Genomic DNA, 12,690 nt, shown 5'->3' on the forward strand with positions numbered 1-12,690 from the left:
GATAACAATAGTGTATTGTTACAGCAATAATAACAGTAATAGCCGCTATGCCATAATTATAATAGCAATAAGACCAACAATAGCTGCCAATATTATTTAAATAGTAATAACGGGCATAATAATTGCCGGGTGAGCAGCTTGAGAGCCAGGCTGTGTACCAGGCCCTTTGTGTATCATCAGTATTGCCCAAAACTAAATCCCTTGGATACACCTTCCCTTTTTGCTATATTCCTACCACTTTGACTATCATTTCCTGAATATTTATCCTTAAGTTGACCCATTTTTAAAAGTTTTAAATGATTTATTTGTTACAAACCTGTATCACTCAAGAGGATGAGAAGAGGGGCTTCCCTGGTGGCGCAGTGGTTAAGAATCTGCCTTCCAATGCAGGGGACGCAGGTTCGACCCCTGGTGGGGGAACTAACATCCCACATGCTTGAGGCAACTAAGCCCGCATGCCACAACCACTGAGCTCTGATGCCTCACTGAGGCAGCCTGCGTGCGGCAAACTACAGAGTCCACACGCCCTGGAGCCTGTGCCACCACAACTAGAGAAGAGAAAACCTGCACGCCACCGCTAGAGAGAAGCCCGCATGCCACAAAGTAAGATCTCGTGTGCTGCAACTAAGACACGATGCAGCCAAAAACAAAAAAGGAAAATAAAATAAAAGAAAAGCAGAAAAGCATTAAAAAAGAAAGAGGATGAGAAGACAAGCCACAGGCTGGGAGAAGATATTTGTAAAAGACACATCTGATAATGGACTATTAGCCAAAACATGTAAAGAACTCTCAAAACTCAACAAGAAAACAAACAATTGGATTAAAAACGAGCCAAAGACCTAAACAGACACGCACCAAAGAAGAAATACAGATGGCAAATAAGCATATGAAGAGATGCCCCACATCATGTCATTAGGGAAATGCAAATTAAAACTATGAGCTACCACTACACACCTATTAGAATGGCCAATATCTGGAACACTGACAACACCAAATGCTGGTGAAGATGTGGAGCAAAAGGAACTCTCATCCATTGCTGATGGGAATGCAAAATGGTCCAGCCGCTATGGAAGACAGTTTTGGCAGTTTCTTACAAGACTAAATACACTCTTACAACACAAGCCAGCAATCGTGCTTCTTGGTATTTACCCAAATGAGTTGAAAACTTATGTCCATACAAAAACCTGCACATGGATGTTTATAGCAGCTTTATCCATAATTGCCAAAACTTGGAAGCAACCAAGATGTCCCTCAGTGAGTGAATGGATAAACTGTGGTATATCCAGACAATGGAATATAAATCACCGCTAAAAAGAAATGAACTATCAAGCCATGAAAACACACGGAAGAAACTTAAATGCATATTACTAAGTGAAAGAAGTCAATCTGAAAAGACTACATAATGTATGATTCCAACTATATGACATTCTGGAAAAGGCAAAACCATGGAGACAGTAAAAATATCAGTGTTGCCAGGGATTAAGGAGGAAGGAGGCATGAATAGGCAGAGCACAGAGGATTTTTAGTAGAGTGAAAATACTGTGTATGGTACTATACTGATGGATCTATGTTATTATACATTTGTCCAAACCCATAGAACTTACAATACCAAGAGCGAACCGTAGCGTAAACCATGGGCTGTGGGTGATAAGCTTGTGTGGATGTAGCTTCAATTTATTGCAACAAATGGATCGCTCTGGTGGGGGATGCTGATGGGGGAGGGGCTGAGCAGGGGTGGGGAACAGAGAGTTTATGAGAACTCTGTACTTTCTGCTCAATTTGACAGTGTCTAAAACTGCTCTTAAAAATAAAGTCTATTTAAAAAGAAAACATATCACTACCATAAGTGGAAAGCCGATTACTTTTTTTTTTCATAAATAAATGAGAAGGAAGGAAGGTTGGAAAGAAAGAGGACATGTAAGACAGAGGATACTGTAAGTGCGCTAAATCCTTATTTATTGGAGCAAAAATCAATAGATAATGTCTAAAGCTGATAAATCAACAAATGTCCACATGAGTACATTATTCAGGTCTATGCAAATAACAACTAGAAGAAATAGCTACAAAGGCGAGACACAGTTGCCATGCCAACTAAGCATGTGCAGATAGTCAAACTTCCTAATAAGACATTTCAAATGTAAAAGTACAGAGATACCATTTCTTACCAATTAGGGAAAATCAAAATTGTTGATTTCTCTTTGAATAGAATTGGGGAGGGTATGGAGAAAGGGTATTGAGTATGAAGTTGGTGGACAAGTACATCAGCAGTCTCTTTGGAAGACAGTCCATCAATATCTATCAAAATTAACAAAAGTGTGTATCTTTGGACTCAGGAATCCTTACAGGTAGAGGCATGTGTGCAGGAAAATAAGAGTACAAGGTTCTTTGCTGCTTCACTATAATATCAAAAAGTTGCCATCAACCTCACCGTCCCTCACAGGGGCTGGTTAAATCTGTTACGATCCATCCCTACAATGGGATATTGTGCAGTCTCCTAAAATAACAAAGCAGTTGTTTATGTACTGATACAGAAGATCTTGGAGATACATTATTAGGTGAAAAAGCAAGGTGCACGACAGTGTTTGTAGCATGTTACCATCTCTGTTTTATTTTCAAGAATATTTATATTGTATGCTGACATAGGCATAGCATATCTCTGGAAGGAGATGTACTAAACTGGTAGGAGTAATTGCCTTTGGAGAGAGGAGCTGTGTGGTACCTTTTGAAATTTTTACGTCATGCCTGTATTACCTATTCAAATAAATGTGAAAAAAAAAAGTTAAGTGATTGCCCCTAGAGAACTGAATAGGGGGTGGGAAGGGTAGAATGGGATGGTGGCTTTTAATTACATATATATAATAAAATATATATTATATGTATGTAACAATATTACATATATATAAAATATTGATTTACAAATGTTTTAACTACCAAGAAAAAAGAAAGAAAGGAAAAAAGAAGAAAGAGATACAGAAACAGAGAAAGGTGGTCTCTATTGATGTAAGGGTCAGTTGGGGGCAGGGAACCACTCCTGACCATGGCATGTCTCCTTGACAAGGACCAGGAGCTTCCTGTAGCTTCCAGCCTCCTTTATCTGGTTTCTTTCTGTCCTGCCAGGTTTGAAGCATCCAAGTAACTGGTGACCCAGTTCCCAGAAAATCTCTCTTGTTGTCCTTTTGTAAGGCCCCTGGGGGCTGTGGGGCTCTTGGCAGATGCCACATCTATGAACACAAAGAGAAGTTTATTCTCCTCTTAGCAGGGAGGGGGGACCCATCAGAATGCAGAGAGCCGTCCAGCTGAGGTGGAACACCCCTCTCTCCATGGGTCTGGGCTGAAGGCTTCGGGGCTCTGGGTGGGGGCAGGGAGGCTTGTCAGTCTCCCTTCACTGCTCACGCCTGTCTCAGTTATCTGCTGCTGCATAACAAACTGCCCCAGAACATAGAGGCTTAAAACAACAATTTATTATTATCACTCATAGTCCTGTGGGTTGGTTTGGTGGTTCACTTGGGGTCTCTCATGCAACTGCAGTCAGAAAGCAGCTGCTGCTGGGAATTCCCTGGTGGTGCTGTTAGGACCCCGCACTTCCACTGCAGGGGCCTGGGTTCAATCCCTGGTCAGGGAACTAAGATCCCGCTAAAATAAATAAATAATAAATAAATAAATAAATAAATAAGCAGCTACTGCTGAAGTCATCTCAAGGCTTGGTTGGGCCAGATATCCAAAACAGCTTCTTCACTCACCTGTCTGCTGCCTCGACTGAGATGGCTGGAAACCAAGGACTAACGGGCCATCTTTTTCTCTCCATATTGTCTTTTCATGTGGCTAGCTTGGGCTTCCTCCCATCATGGTAGTCTCAGAGCCAAACTTCTTGGATGGCAACTAATTTATTCCAGAGCAACGTTCCAAAAGCCAAGGTGGAAGCTACAGGGCTTCTTACAACCTCAGAAGTCAGGCACGTCACTTCTACTCCATTCTGTTGGTTTTGCAGGGCCAGCCCAGAATGAAAGTGGGAGGGGCCACACCGGAGTGTGAAAAGCAGAGGGTGTGGTTCTCTACGGGCCATCTTTAGAGGCCAGCCACTATAGTGTTGCCTGCCAGGAAACACTTTCTTCTGTTCCTCCTCCTCTTACCTCACCAGCCACTCCTTCTTAGTTGCTTTGAGTGGTTTTTGCTCATCTTCTGGCTTCAGATTAATCAAGTGCCCCCAAACCCAGACCTGGCCTCTTCTCTGCCTACACACTCTCCCTTACTGGTCTCATCTGGTCTCGTGACTCAAAACACCGATAAGCTGACAACTCCTGAATTTACATCGCCAACCTGGACCTTTCCTCTAAAGTCTAGCCTCTAACCTTCAACTGCCTGGGACTTCCCTGGCGGTCCAGTGGTGGTTAAGACCCTGTGCTTCCAACGCAGGGGGAGCAGGTTTGATCCCTGGATGGGGAACTAAGATCCCACATGGCGTGGCCAAAAAAAAAAAAACCTAACCATGCAACTGCCTAATTGACATCTGTGCTTGGGTATCACATGGGGACCTCAATGTTAGCAGCTTTAGAAACACCTTCAACCCCCTGCTCCCAGACACTTCACCAAAGAGTATATGTGAATAGCCAGTAATTGCACATAAAAAGATACTCCATAGCATTAGTCATTAGGGAAATGAAAATTAAAATCACAATGAGATACCACTGCACATCCATTAGAACATCGAAAATTACAAAGACTGATCATAACAAGTGTTGGTGAGGACAGGGAGCATTTGGAGCTCTCATACACTGCTGGCGGAATGCAAAATATGCTAAACCATTTTAGAAAATAGTTTCTTGAAATGTTAAACATATATACCCACCATAGGATACCATCTAGCCATTCCACTCCAATGCATTTACCCAAAGAAGCAAAATATTTGTCCACACAAAGACTTGTACTTAAATGTTCAGAGCAGCTTTATTGGTAATCACCAAAAACTAGAAACAATCTAGAAAGTTCATCAACGATGAATGGATAAACAAATCATGGAACATCCATACATGAGATACTTCTCAGCAGTAAAAAAAAAAGGAAAATTATTGATACCTATGACATATCAAAATCATCATACTAAATCAAAGAAGCCAACCTCCATCACCTAAAAGTGAGTACATACACTGTGATTTCATTTACATAAATTCTACAAAGTGCAAACTAATTTATAGTGACAGGAGTAGGTCAATGTTCGGTTGGGGGTGGGGGAGGAAGGGAGGGAGGATTGCAAAAGGGCGCAAGGATGGATAACAGATTTGGGAGGTGATAGATATGTTCATTATCTTAATTGTGGTGAAGTTATCATGGGTTTGACATATAGCAAAACTAATCAAATAACAAACACACTTTTTTCCATTCCATGCACCCAGCTTCCTAGTTTAAATTTTTTCCAACACGCATGTATTACTTATGAGCTTAAGAAAAAGAGCAATACATTTTTTGCCCCAAACCTCAGCCCAGCGTTCAGGAGGCCTGTGTCACATGTCCCCAGTGGACCAGGTTGTTCTGCTAAACAAAGACACCTCCTGGAACTGAGCCAAGGGTTTCTGGGCCAAATTCCCATCTGGAGACAATGAAAAATGCTCTCCCTCAGAACAGGGACTTTATTTACACCTTATATCTACATTCCGGACTGAGGCCCACATAGGATGATTGCCCAGGAAGATAATGGAGTCATTAATCTCTGCCCAAGACTGGGCTCTCCCAGCCAACTTCCCATCTGAGTAATTAAACCAGCTGGCAGCCCGGTATCAGTCTCCACGGCATCCGCGGGGCAGACGGACAGGGCATCTCTGGATGCCGCACTTGACTCCTCCAGAGGGGCAGCTTCCTGGATGACTTTAGGACAAGAGAACCGAACAAAGGCTGGGGTCCTTGGTCTTGACTTGGCTAAGGCCAGGACTCAGGCAAACATGGACCTCTTGGCATGTCAGGGGTTTGGGAACAGCTGTCTGAGCTTCTGTATTTGTGACGTTGCCCATGTGTGTGCTTCTATTTTTCCTAACCTCACCCTAAACACTGGTTCCACTGAATGCCACAGAAGTGGGCTACCCCACAGCTAGTCTACCTCTCCCCCAACTTTCTCCCTTCCTCAATAACAGCATCAAGATGTTTCAGGAGATGGCCGCCTTCCCCTGCCCTCACTACCCAGAACAGAGTCCAGCACCCGCATCACCTGGGAGCTTGTCAGAAATGCAGAATCTCAGGTCCCATCCCAGACTTACGGACCCAGAATCTTATTTATATTTATTTATTTATTTGGCTGTTTGGGGTCTTGGTTGTAGCACGTGGGCTCCTTAGTTGTGGCATGCAAACTCTTAGTTGCGGCAGGCATGTGAGATCTAGTTCCCTGACCAGGGGTCAAACCCGGGCCCCTTGCATTGGGAGCGTGGAGTTTTATCCACTGTACCACCAGGGAAGTCCCCAGAATCTTCATTTTTTTTTTTTTTTTTTTTAGCAAGATCTCAGGTGATTTGAACACATTAGTTGTCAAACCTAGCTGAACATTAGAAGCCCTGGAGAGAGTTTTCCCAGTACCAGTACCTGAGATTCTCAGTTGAGATTTTGATTCAGTTGATCTGGAATACAATTTAGACATCAGTATTTTTTACATTTAGTAGAGTTAAGTGCACTAACCTTAAATGGATAGATTGGTATTTTTACACACATGTACACCCATGTAGCCACCACCCAGATAATGACAGAGAACATGTCCAGAAAGTTCCCTCTTGCCCCTTCAAGGTAGGATGACACACTGTCCTGATTTGTCCAAGACTGGGGGTTTTTTCTGGGATGTAGGACTTTCAGTACTAAAACAAAGAATGTCCAGGGCAAAATGGGACAAGTTGGTCACACTTCTTGAAGGTCTATACCCCAGCCCACTTCCAGAGGTAACCACCATTCTGATTTCTATCCAGTGGTAGTTTTAAGAGTTGCCCTGATGATTCCAATGTGTAGCCCAGGCTCAACCCAGTGTGGATCAGAATCACTGGGAGACCTTGGGAAACCATCGCTGGGCCTCATCCCTAGCCTTTCTAATTCGGTAGGCCTGGGGTAGAACCCAAGAATTTGCATATCTAACAGGTTTCCCAGGTGATGCTGATCCAGCTGGTCTGAGAACCTTCCTTTAAGAACTAGCGGTCTAAGCCAATCACAGTCATTCTATCTCCCTGCCAATGACGGTTTAGCCTCGACTGCAGGATGCTCCTCTGGCCACGGAGATGTGAGAAGACTGCTGCGAGCTGAGGCAGCATTCCGGTAAAGTCTGTTAAACTGGTACCCTTGGGCTGTGCATATCAGTATCCCTCGAGGGGCAGGGGGCTCTGGGAAAGACTTTCCCACTGATAGTGGGAAATGCACAGGAGGGGATGCTCTCCTCTTCCCTTGAAAGTTCAGTAGTGTGTGGGTGTCCCCTGGAGCTGTCTCATGACCTTGAGGCAACAAGCCTGAAGACTAAACGCCAACCACCCAGGATGGGGGACAGGAAAAGGGGAGAGAGCCGGAGTCCTTAAAGGACTTGTTGAACTGCTGGATCAACCAACCCTGAACTGCCTCCTTGGGAACTTCTTTCCTTTTTATTTGTCACATATAATTGGCTTCTCTCTTATTTGTGTACAAAGGTATGCAACACCCTGCTTTTCAAAGTGTGGTCCTAGAACCGGCGGCATCGGTCTCTCCCGAAATCTTGCTTGTATCGAATGACAAAACTAAAACAATTTAGTAACGTGTTCGATGTCTCTGTTGAAGGGCAAACAATGCATGGAGTGGGGGAGTACAGCACCTCCCGAGCAATGGGACACTGTTCCTGAGGGGTTTGGGGCAAGAGCAAGTTTTATAGAGCATTAGGGGAGGCAATACAAAACAAGGGGGACCTCCCTGGTGGCGCAGTGGTTAAGAATCCGCCTGCCAATGCAGGGGACACGGGTTCGAGCTCTGGTCCGGGAAGGTCCCACATGCTGCAGAGCAACTAAGTCCATGAGCCACAATTACTGAGCCTGCGCTCTAGAGCCTGCGAGCCACAACTACTGAAGCCCGCGTGCCTAGAGCCCGTGCTCCGCAACAAGAGAAGCCACCGCAGTGAGAAGCCCGCGCACCGCAACGAAGAGTAGCCCCCGCTCGCCGTGTGTGTGCAGCAACGAAGACCCAACACAGCCACAAATAAATAATATTTTAAAAAAATACAAAACAAGGCATGATGGGCTAGAAGGTCCTGCTTTCTGGGGTTAAGGTCAGCTCGTGAAGTTGGAGGATTGTGGTTGGTGTACAGGATTCCTTGACAGGTGTTTCCCACAAGTGCAGGCAGACTTAGGTTTGGATCTGTGACGTGAGCCAGGCCACTGAAGCAGCCTTCACTTTGTGGGTCCTGATATACAAATTCACTTTATCACTAGAAATTCAGAACCTCGGGCCCCAGCGCAGAATCTGCATTTGAACAATGCACATTACCCCCACAGTAAGGCCTGAGAAGCACTGCTCTAGCCTACACAGCAGCACGTACGCTTTGAATTTTCTGGGCCTTTCGGTGGGCTGCCTGCCCCACCCAATAGCTGCATGAAATCATGTTATTGCAACCACACAAGGGCTCCTGTGCCCTTGGCGCAGAAAGCCAAACTCTTGACAGCTGATGTTTGCAGCAAAGCAGGGCGCCAAGCAAGGGAGTGGGAGACAAGCCTCAGATGACTCCAACTTGGTCTTTGATTAGGTTTTTTTTTTTTTAAAGGGGAAGAACAAAGAGGTTGAGATTAATCATTATCTTGTGACACTTCTTAATCCTAGTTTCTAGAGTCAGAATGTCTCTGGTTTATGATTCTCTGGCCAGGTGGTCCATGGCTTGGGGGTCGGTTAACTCACCTTGCCCTGAAGAAACAACCTGAGTTTGTACGTTAATGATGACATATCTATAACAGCGATTTTAGTACGTTAACAATATTATTGACAACAGCAATTGTAGTCACCTGACTCTGGTTGATGAGTGTTTGGTTAGCAGAGGATTGAGGTCAGAGGGGACAAGAAAGGGAATAAAGTTTTGGAGAGAGAGATTAATCATAAACTCAGTGAGGGAACTTGGTTTTAGGGAGACTCTGTTTCATGATTATTAATAATCATATGAAAAGATGCCATGGGCACTGCATCTAGAAACTCCCTGGCCAAGTTTTCCTTGCATCTCATTGGTCAGAACTAAGCTGCGTGCCTTAATGCAAAGGAGGGTTGGAAGGTGAGTGGCTGGCTTCATCTGCCTCTAGAGGGGGAGACTCGAGCCAGCAAGGACACAGGTCAAGGAAATAGCTGTTGGGTAGGAACCAATAGTCTCTACCACAAATAAATATTATTATTATTTATTTATTTATTTATTTATTTATTTATTTATTTTGCGGTATGCGGGCCTCTCACTGTTGTGGCCTCTCCCGTTGCGGAGCACAGGCTCTGGACGCGCAGGCCCAGCGGCCATGGCTCACGGGCTTAGTTGCTCCGCGGCATGTGGGATCTTCCCGGACCAGGGCACGAACCCGTGTCTCCTGCATCGGCAGGCGGACTCTCAACCACTGCGCCACCAGGGAAGCCCACAAATAAATATTATTAATGACTTTTGCAGAGGTTGGACAAGGCTCAGAGGTGTGAAGTCACTTGCCTAAAGTCACAGAGCTAGAAAGTACTTGCCACTTCGTAGAAAACTGGTAAATTGTTATAAATGACGGTGGCCGAGTCAGTGCCTAAGCTGGGCCTTGAACCCTGATGTCCAATATAGTGATCTAGCCACTTCCTCAAGCTGCCTTCCTCTCGCCCTTCGCATGTGGTTAGATCTTAAATGATGTTTTTTGAGGACAGAGCTAACTCAGTGGGCAATATGCATCTGTGTGACTTCCTGTATGGCTAGCCACACCCAGAGTAAACAGATGGATGACTGATAAAACTGGAATTTTCCCAGCTGCTTTTGGATACCACCCAAGCCAAAATGCATATGGCACCCTCAGACACCAGGAAAATGTTATTTTCACCATTTCCTGCCAAATGTCTAGCTGGCTCCACTGGTAAATGATGAAGTTTAGGGTGGAGCCAGGTGCATGACCCTCTCTGGATGATTAACTTTCCAGCTCAATTTCCCTCTCTGGCAGAGAGAGTGAGAAATTGGAGGCCCATTAGTTAGAGGTGAGGAAAATTCCTCCAGAGCAAATGAAACACAAGTGTTTATAATGTCTGGAGTTTTCCATTTTTACTCCACCTTAACATGAGTCCAGGTATGATAAGTGGCTTTTTTGTTTTATTTTGGTTTTTATAAAAGTTTTTAAAATAAATTTATTTCTTTATTTTTGGCTGCCTTGGGTCTTTATTGCTGCATGTGGGCTCCCTCTTCCCGGGCCAGGGCTCCTACCCGTGTCCCCTGCATTGGCAGGCAGATTCTTAACCACTGTGCCACCAGGGAAACCCCTAAATTTATTTATCTTTTATTATTTATTTTTGGCTGCATTGGGTCTTCGTTGCTGCACGTGGGCTTTCTCTAGTTGCAGTGAGCAGGGGCTACTCTTCGTTGCAGTGTGTGGGCTTCTCATTGTGGTGGCTTCTCTTGTTGTGGAGCACGGGCTCTAGGCGTGCAGGCTTCAGTAGTTGTGGCACACGGGCTCAGTAGTTGTGGCTCACGGGCTCTAGAGCGTAGGCTCGGTAGTGTGGCTTACAGGCTTAGTTGCTCTGCGGCGTGTGGGATCATTATGGTTTATCACAGGATATTGAATATAGCTCCCTGTCCTATACAGTAGGACCTCATTTATCCATTCTGTATATAATAGTTTACATCTTCTAACCCCAAACTCCTAACCCATCCCTCCTCCACCCCCTCCCTCTTGGCAACCACAAGTCTGTTCTCCATGTCTGTGAGTCTGTTTCTCTCTTGTAGATAGGTTCATTTGTGTCATATTTTAGATTCCACATATAAGCAATATCAAATGGTACTTGTCTTTCTCTTTCTGACTTACCTCACTTAGCATGTTAATCTCTAAGTCTATCCATGTGGCTGCAAATGGCATTATTTCATTCTTTTTTATGGCAGCATAGTATATCATTGTATATAGGTACCACATCTTCTTTATCCATTCATCTGTTGATGGAAACAACCTAAAAGTCCATGTCTTGGTTTTGTGCATAGTGCTGCTATGAACATAGGGGTGCATGTATCTTTTTGGATTATAGTTTTGTCTGGATATATGCCCAGGAGTGGGATTGCTGGATTGTATGGCAACTCTAGTTTTTTGAGGAACCTCCATACTCTTTTCCATAGTGGCTGCACCAACTTACATTCCCACCAACAGTATAGGAGGGTCCCCTTTTCTCCACACCCTCTCCAGCATTTGTTATTTGTAGACTTTTTAATGATGGCCATTCTGACCAGTGTGAGGTGGTACTCATTGTAGTTTTGATTTGCATTTCTCTAGTAATTAGTGATGTTGAGCATCTTTTCATGTGCCTTTTGGCCATCTGTATGTCTTCTTTGGAGAAATATCTACTTGGGTCTTCTATTTGTTTTAAAGCGTTTTGGGGTTTTGTTTGTTTATTTTTGGCTGTGTCGGGTCTTAGTGGCGGCACATGGGATCTTCATCACAGCACGTGGGTTCTTCGCTGTAGCGCACGGGCTTCTATCTAGTTGTGGCGTGTGAGTTTTCTCTCTCTAGTTGTGGCACGCGGGCTCCAGAGCACATGGGCTCTGTAGTTTGAGGTGTGTGGGCTCAGTAGTTGCCGCACGTAGGCTTAGTTGCCTCGCAGCATGTGGGATCTTAGTTCCTGACCAGGGAGCGAATCCGTGTCTCCTGTATTGCAACGCAGATTCTTTACCACTGGACAGCCAGGGAAGTCCCTCTTCTGCATTTTTTTTTTTTTTTTTTTTTTGCGGTACGCGGGCCTCTCACTGCTGTGGCCTCTCCCGTTGCGGAGCACAGGCTCCGGACGCGCAGGCTCAGCGGCCGTGGCTCACGGGCCCAGCTGCTCCGCGGCATGTGGGATCTTCCCGGACCAGGGCACGAACCGGCGTCCCCTGCATTGGCAGGCGGACTCTCAACCACTGCGCCACCAGGGAAGCCCTGCTAGAGGCTTTTATTTTTATTTTTTAACTTTTTAGCCACGCCGCACAGCATGTGGGGTCTTAGTTCCCTGACCAGGGATCCAACCTGCGCCCCCTGCATTGGAAGCACAGTCTTAACCACTGGACCACCAGAGAAGTCCCTGAGACTGTCTTTTAAATGGAAGGTTTCTTCAAAAATGACATATTCTAATTTTTTTTTGTTTTGATGTGGACCATTTTTCAAGTCTTTATTGAATTTGTTACAATATTGCTTTTGTTTTTTGGTTTGGTTTTTTGGCCCAGAGGCATGTGGGATCTTAGCTCTCTGACTAGGGATCAAACCTGCACCCCCTGCACTGGAAGGTGAAGTCTTAACCACTGGACCGCCAGGGAAGTTCCAGAAAATGACATATTCTAATGATAAGTCCATTGCCAGCAGAAGTTCATATTCTAATGATATGTCCATCACCAGCATTGCCAGAGGAGAGTTCATTATTCCTCACTGAGAAAGGACCCTGGGCCAGATGTCAGGAGAAACTCATTATGTCCTTGAACAAAGCAAGCTCTCTCTTTGGGACTTAGTTTCCTCATCTATATAATGGGGACAGGGTTGAGGGAGGGCC

Source organism: Kogia breviceps, chromosome 14 (assembly GCF_026419965.1).
Source record: "Kogia breviceps isolate mKogBre1 chromosome 14, mKogBre1 haplotype 1, whole genome shotgun sequence".
NCBI classification, from domain to species: domain Eukaryota; kingdom Metazoa; phylum Chordata; class Mammalia; order Artiodactyla; family Physeteridae; genus Kogia; species Kogia breviceps.